This window comes from Nannospalax galili, unplaced genomic scaffold (assembly GCF_000622305.1).
Source record: "Nannospalax galili isolate Female #2095 unplaced genomic scaffold, S.galili_v1.0 scaffold725, whole genome shotgun sequence".
Classification (NCBI taxonomy): domain Eukaryota; kingdom Metazoa; phylum Chordata; class Mammalia; order Rodentia; family Spalacidae; genus Nannospalax; species Nannospalax galili.
In genome coordinates this window covers 474,663-482,829 of record NW_008353058.1, presented here as the reverse complement: position 1 = coordinate 482,829, position 8,167 = coordinate 474,663, and the positions used below count along the sequence as shown (strand labels likewise).

Here is an 8,167-nt window from a genome sequence, read left to right as displayed (position 1 = left end):
CGATCACTCTATTCAAGGGCATGAAAGGCACTTTAGAAGGAGATCTGTGGACCCTGTGGAGATGTAGACCGTGTTTCAATTGCCTTTGCATAGCAGAGACCACACATAACGCCTCACATAAGTAGCAGTCAGTGAGCGTCTGTTGAACGACTGAATGAATAAACGAATAAATAGATGGAAAGGTGACCCAATGTAAAGAAAAAAAATCAAGATGACTCCAGTGCCGGACTGGACCACGGAAGGAACTCATAGATTCTTACGCATTTGCTTGTTTATTTATTTATTGAAATTTACAATAATAAACATATATCTCGAATATATTTTAGAGAAAACTTAGCACTTAATGATACTCTTCTAAGGTATGATGGCGACAGTCCGACAGTCCTTCAGCGTCAAGGATTCTGCCCGTTAAAGATTCAGTCAGGTTGAAATGGATCCGAAGATCATGGCATAAGAGGGGCGGTTGGAGGAGAGTGAATAACCGACCTCAGTCACCTGCAGGGCTGCCATGAGACGGAGGCCATAGAAAACACTCCAAGCTGCTGCTCTGTAAGATCTAACTCGGACCAGTGAACTGAATTAAAGGTGGCGTGGGGGCACTGTGTGGACCTCAGCATCCTAGGAAAGCATTTAACAGAAACACATGCCCAGCAGTGAGAGGGTTTGCTTTAGCAGGTAACAAACCATTGTCACAGGAGGTGTGGAGAAAGAGTTGGTGTGAGTCAGTAGAAACCAAATGAGCTGTGTTCCTTGGCAACTAGGGAGGTAGCACTTACACAGGTGTGAGACCAAGACTACTCCATCTCTTCCAACAGGAAAAGGTGTTAATTAGCCTAAAAATTTGGTATTACTTCTAAGTAGATAATCAATAAATATTTTCAATACCTAAGGGTCTTCTATGGATATATAACAGACATATAGAACACCACGGCTGGTTAATTCTTTGAATGTTTTACCAGCAGATACAGACTTGGCATTATTTCCTAACCAAGAAAAATTTAGGGTGCCTCAGAACATAAAATAATCCCATATCCCAATAGAGGTCCAAGATGTTCTTAAGTATTTCAAAGGCTGTAGGATTTTCCTTTCACTGTATCCCAAGCCACTGCCCTTGGGTATAGACTCAACTCTAGCAGTCTCCTCACCATACAGCTATCTGTATTCTCGCCCCTTCGCAATCCCCTTGAACACTGTAACCAGACATCTCCCTAAGACCCCTTTAGAATAGCTCACCACCTACTCAAAATATGTGCAGGAGAGGTCATAAGGGGCATAAAAATACATAATTATGGTGGTAGAATTATAGACAAGCATTATTTAAGTGTTCTTAATATGGTGCTAATAAAGTTCCAATTCTAAAATTAAATCAAGCCCAAAACAGACTAGAAGGTTCCCTTACTACCTAGTGTATTGCACACAAATCTCCAACCTAGCTTTGTAAAACACCTCTCATTACATCTTTTCCATGGGCCTCTTCTCCTATTATCCCCGCACTAAGTCACCACGAAATACTCCACCCACTAACTTCCCTCTCTCTCCTTTCTCCCTTACCCGTGTCCTTCCTGCCTCTTTCACTACACGTGTTTCCTTTCTCACCAGGAACCCTACACACTGCATGTCCTCTGTGTGGTCACTTCGTCCCTCATGTAGGTCAGCCTCCAAAGGCAGTGTATCCTTCAGAGCTGTATTCCCTGGATCTAGAATAGTACCTTGCAGATAAAAGATGTGAATGAGCTACCTGTTGGACGAACGATTGTCATTTCTGTGGTCACATATCTGCTATAAACTGATTACGTACTGTGTGTGCTTTCACACTGCACCGGGTCTTTTTCTAGTCATATACATGTTTGAGGTTTGGGAACCTGAAAATCCATGTTACCAAATTCAATACATCAATTCAGCAGATTTCAATAGAATACCTACTGTGTGTCAGGCACTTTAGTAGGAGTTATGATATAAATTAAAAACTGCACTTAGCAAGTCAAAAAAGACCAGCGGGAATATGTCTCTGCTGATTTCTGTCACACAAAATAAATACACCTGAAATCTATAGTCTAAATAAAATAATATCGAATTTTTCTACATTTTTATATCATCTACAAAATCCATTCAAAATAATGATTTAAAATAAATTAGGATGTTTAAGATATCCATAATCTGTCATTAAATCATTAATAAGTAGAAATGAAATCATCTAGTATAAATTTTTTGTTGGTTCAGGGGAAATGACCTTCAATAATTTGCTCTTTCAAAATGTTTATAGCGACCAGGAAGATTTTGGAAACTGTGAAGGCTTCGTGCTTAGTCTGTAGTTTAAGTAATTTAAGCCTCTTGTACCATATGGATATTTTGGAAGCTGCATCATGTTTTATTTTCAGAACCAGATGCAACAATTTGGTAAATAACACAGGTAGAAGAGATCATTAATTATCCTTTTCCCCCAATGAACTATTTTTATTATGCCAATTTTAATTACCATGCAATATAATGGGTTTAAGGCTTATATTCTCCACATCACTGACATCACAAACATGAAAGCATTTTAAACTGTCATTATACATTAATGTTTTTACTAGGTTATACATATACACAGAAATTATTCTCACATCTTAACCTTGCTATTTCCTCCTTTCAAACCAACATAATATTATCATGAAAGCAGCTTTTTAATAAATGGTATGAGAGACACAGCAAGGCACACTTTTTTAAAAACTTTTTTCTCATTACCACCTCAAGAAGCATAAAAACCAAAAATGTTGTACATGATAGTAGAATGTCATCAGTTTATAATATACAACACCATTATAGTTGTTTCTTGAAGTGCTGCATAGATCATTATTAAAAGGAAATAAATAAAATGGCATTTTAAACGTTGCTTAATTTTGAAAGAAGGACCAACGTTGTCCTCTCTGCTGCAACTGAATCAAGGGTAAGCTTTCAAAGTAAATCTCTCTCAATAAACACGGGTATTACACCATTAAAAATTTCAGAGCAAAACATAAACTCAGTCAAGTACTGGCAGGGGTCATTCCAGACAGGATAACGAATTTAATGGGGACTGCAGAGCTTTCAAAGCAGGTGGGCAGGAGAGGAGACCAACAAGTCTTGCTGGAGAGATGGGGTTGGTAGAGGTAGCTTGGGACAGGAATCCACGGGTGAACAAGCAGCTTTACTGAACTTCAGAGAAGATCACCTAAAGGGAACCAGTGCACACATCCAGATCACCAGGCCCGTGTGGGCCGACCATATTCCAAAGGAGGATTCATCTTGGGAAAGTCAATGTGATGGGCAGCAGCGACAGCGGGATGGAACCTGAGACCAGCTCCGGGCAGGCGGGAGGTTGAGGCCCACCCTGAGCTGCACCAGGTTATCTAGAAGAAACAAAAAAGGACAAGGAAAGCTTTCAGAAGTGTCTTTTTCATTTGCAAAACCAAGTCCTTCATTTCCGGGACCGTGGAAGGCTGCCATTTTGGAACTACCTGCTAATGATCTGCAATGAAAATATACATAAACTATGACTCTTACTAATAGCTCAAGGCTCCAAGTATATACAAATCATTCCAGTTCAACAGAGAGATAAAAGTACATGTTTTTAAAAAGATATGGTTTCAAAGAAAACAAGAAAATCAAGTTTGAGCTTTTCTCTGGCTCATCCCGTTTCTGTGGGTGACAAGATATCAAGGTAACTTCAAATGCATGTGCAAATGTGAGACAGTTAATACCAGGGTATGCGGCAGTAGAACGATTCTCAGACCGAGAACTCTCACCTTACCGCTTTCTGCAGTGACTTTACCTGTGATATTGAACAACTGCACCGTTATATGGTGATGAAATGTTCATATCATTGTGATAATCCTAAATGTTTCTGCTCCTTGCTTATTAAAGGACATAATTAGAACTTTCAGCCTAAATAGTAATATGTCTCATTTTAGGTACAGAAAGGGTTGTGGACATGAAACTGAATCAACCCTCTTGGTACATGTGGTGGCTGATACCAATGTGTTCCAAGCTCAGCCTGTTCTACGTATTTCTAAATGGCTATAACAACTGGTCAAGTCTGAGAAATATCTACTTTCCAGGTTTCGGCAATGCAGGATACAATTACTTTAGGTTCATGGCCCAGCTCTCAAATAAAGCAGGCCTTTGCTTGTCTGGGTTTAATCTAAGTTCTGACATCCTATATCGGGTTTTCTTGCCCTTTTAGGAGCAAATATTCTTCTTTGTGTCTTGCTGTCTCTTCTATAACCTTGGAATTTTGTGTTAGAGCCAGAAACAACTTTCAAACAGTGGTTGGCTAGAGACAAACAGGAAGTTGGGGAGATAGGGAAAGTTAACAGGAACAGAGAGAGACAGACAGAAGCAGATGGAGCAAAATTTGGTACAGTAAAATAATGCAGCAATTCAAAAAAGCACAGTGCAGCAAATTGCTCAGACGTTTGAGGATGTGACTCATCTGAAATCTGGCTGCCGAGTGGGGAATCCTTAGGTGAAGCAAATCTTGTCTTACCAAACAGCTGGCATTTAAATTCTCTCTGGATAATCAATTCTCTCAACTTGACCCACTTGGAAACAGAGAGGCTCAGGCACAAAACCTGAGTGTGTGTGAGTGTGTGTGTGTGTGTGTGTGTGTGTGAGAGAGAGAGAGAGCGAGAGAGAGAGAGAGAGAGAGAGAGAGAGAGAGAGAGAGAGAGATTCTCCAATGAAAATCTTTTTCTTTAGCATGGCAGGGTTAGTTATTCAGAAGTTCCAGGTAATTAAAAATACACCCAGCAGAACCTTGATTTAGCAAAGTGATTTAAGGTAAATTTCATAAGATTATACTTGTGTTGTCTAGTGAAAGATTAATATACAATCCCCCAAAGTAGTTTCTTAAACCTGCCTGGCTAACTTTGGGAAGTAGCACACAGTGCCAACACTTAATGCAATGAGAATCTGCGTGTGTGAGGAGTGTGAGCTCGCAGTGCTTTCCCGACTCAGAGAAACAGAGGGCTGCACTGTGAACTGCACGTGTGTAAGCTTGAGCATTCAGGACACAGAGAGATGCCTGAAATTCAAACACCTATGGCCACCAATATAGACTGAAACAGCAGGTGAGGACGTGAAGCAAAGACAACAGGAAGTAAATAGAACTCCCCGTTGCACACACACACACACAAACACTATACACACACAGTATACCTGCATACACAGGACACCACACACATATAAGCACACCATACACACACATATCACAAGATACCACACACATACATCATAATCCTACACACATACACATTCTACACACCACACACACATGATATATCTACACACACAGGACACTACACACACACATATCACAGGAATCACAGGAAACCACACACACTCACCCCACACACAAAAACACACCATACACACATGACATACCTACACACACAGGGTACCGCACACACACACACACACAGGGTATCGCACACACACACACACACCACCACCACCACCACCACCACCGTCACCACCACCGCCACATCAAAACTACCAGAGTAAACCCAAAGGAAAAAATTACGTAAAACTACTGGCTGCATGTGATGAGTTAAATTTTTATACCACAGGATTTATCCAGCCTGAAGTTTAGGGTTAAATCATTCATCAAAGATCAGAGGCTTATGATGAGGATTATGAAGAAATAACTGTCAGAATACAGCAAAAAGATTAGTGCAAAGTACCTCTCTTAGGCAGGTCCTAGGAGGCACTCCACACATACGTTATGTGCTTCCTCCAAATTAGGCAGAAAGCGCTGCTCTATCCAGTTGCCTTGCCTTAGATGTGATTTGCCGTAACTGACCTCTCTATTTTTACAGAAACACGACACATAAATGAGTGCAGTGCAGAGCCCAGCAGTGTGCCCGGAAATCGGTGCACGCGCATGTGCCACAAGGCTGTGGTAAAGCTGCCCAGACGGTTTCAGAGGTTTTTAATTAGAGTAGAGTAAGTAAATGTTTTTTCAAAAATCCTTGAAAAGAATTTGTTACTGTTGCAGACTGTATGCACGGATCCAAGTCACCTCACTTCTGGATGGAGTTATAATCATTTCATATCTGAGAACTTATTTCTGGAATAAGAACTCTAACAAATTGAATTTGTGAAACTGTACTGTCCTAATAAAAAGAGTAGTCCAACTTTTGGTCTTCAAATGGCTTTAGGAAGAAGAGCTTTTGTGTCGCCGTTTTGAACCTTGTAGGAAGAACTGGAAATAAGCTTGTAGAGATCTTGTAGGGTTATGAAGCATCGTATTTACCAGAAACTACTAAGCATCCTGCCATCAATGCTGGAAATTCAGCAACATTTTCAGATTGAATAACTTGTCAGCCGACAGTCCATTAACAATATGTGAACATTCACACCCAGGCACCCAGGTGTCCAATGTTTACGACTGGGGCAAAAAGCAGGCATTAAGATGTTTTGTCCACATGATGCTGAAACACACACACACATACACACACACACGCGCATACTCACACACATGCATGCGCATGCACATGCACACGCACACACCACGCGCACGCACATGCACACAAGCACGCACATACACACACCATGCACACGCACACATGCATGTGTGCACACACGCACACACGGACACACGTGCATACACACGCACGCACGCACACACACACACACACACATACACACACCCTCCAAAAGTGAATAGGAACAGTAAATGTGGACATTTTAATAGCTCTAGGCTGATCACAAGTCACTTGGGGGTGATGTCAGTTTGGCAGAAGTAAAATCTGGTGGCTCCTCCCTTTACCCCAGTGTGACCAGGCATGGGCTCAACAGAATGCTGCGGACTGGCAGGCAAGGACCACATATTTCTACACTGTAAAATGTGACAATTGCACAGACCCATCGGCACATTCATTTCTCTCAAGTCAAAAACTGAAATAGCTTATCGTTTACATTTCACTTCAATTCTCTCTATGTCAGGGAGAGAAGAAACTCCCAGAGGGTGAACAAGGACAACACACCCCAGTGGCTTCCCCAGTGCCTGGCTGGCTTCTCCTGCTAGCTCCAGATCTCAGCATGACTTGAGGGTCACGGTCACGTGACGTCATGCTCAGACTACCAATGCTTTCAAGTCTTTATCCTCTTTCAGAAAACAAGATCAGCCAGGCTCGCCCAGTCCTCCTGTGGAGGTTGGTGGGGCCTACAGCCAAATCAGTTCTGATAGAACTTGTTTGGAAGCAGCTTATAGAGTACAGTTCCTCTAATGGTCAGTTTTACTGGACACTGGCGGAGACAGTGATTATAGGGTGGGCACGACTCCCAGAAAACACGTTCCTCTCTCACTTTTGTTCCCACTTGCAGCCAATTGTAAACAGAGTCTGAATAGAAAATTAGTCAAGCTATGTTAGTAAGCGGGATGGCTTTCTTTGATTTTGCATACGAAGTTTATTTTTAGGGTATAGATATGGTATAGATTCCCCTCCTCCATCCCCATTTCCAGCAGTTCTACCAGAGAATCACACATTTTAATGAGCTTAGGGCACAGGTGTTGCAGGAAAAAAAATAATGATGTTTGCCATTCATCTTTCAAATTAAATAATGTGTTTTTAAATAGTAACTTTTTTCATAATACATTATGGGAACAACATTTATCTGTCACATTTTAAAAGATGTATTTGTAATAAATGTAAATTACTTTTAGAAAATCAGTAATTAGGCTCATCAAAAAAATAAACAATCTGCCACAAAAAAGATAATCTTTAGCATAGTTAAGTATAATAACTGTTATTTGAATAAGTTAACAAATTAGGGTAGATTGCTTCTGTAATTCACTTCCTATAGCACGAGTTTCGGTTACAGCATTAGGCTTCTGCAGTTGGGGGGTGTGGTGGAAATGGCACAAGCTACCTTGTACTTTGGTGAAATACAACCCTTATCCTTGAAAGCTCAAATTTTCTCTTTGAACTTGATTGAGGAAGTGTATTCATCATTGGGGCTTAGAAATAGGAAACAACAGAGTCTCTGTGTCACTTTTAGAGCTATATCATCTCAGAATTATCAATCAATAGCTTTCTTATTAAATATGAAGAGCAGAATGACTTTCTTAACGAAGTTTGATGGAAATCAGCCCGTCACCTTCAGGCAAAATTCAAAACTTCTGTTTCTATCAAGACACCATTAG

The 8,167-nt window shown here is 40.8% G+C and overlaps 1 protein-coding gene across 1 annotated transcript in view; it reads right to left on the bottom strand.

Moving 5' to 3' along the window:
- Positions 1-268: 268 nt before the first annotated feature.
- Akap6 (A-kinase anchoring protein 6) overlaps positions 269-8,167 on the bottom strand; it is a 451,429-nt gene continuing 443,530 nt past the window's right edge. The window contains exon 15 of the mRNA XM_008850328.3: positions 269-3,371. The gene's annotated coding sequence lies outside the window, so the exon portion shown is untranslated. The remainder of the gene's footprint in view (positions 3,372-8,167) is intronic.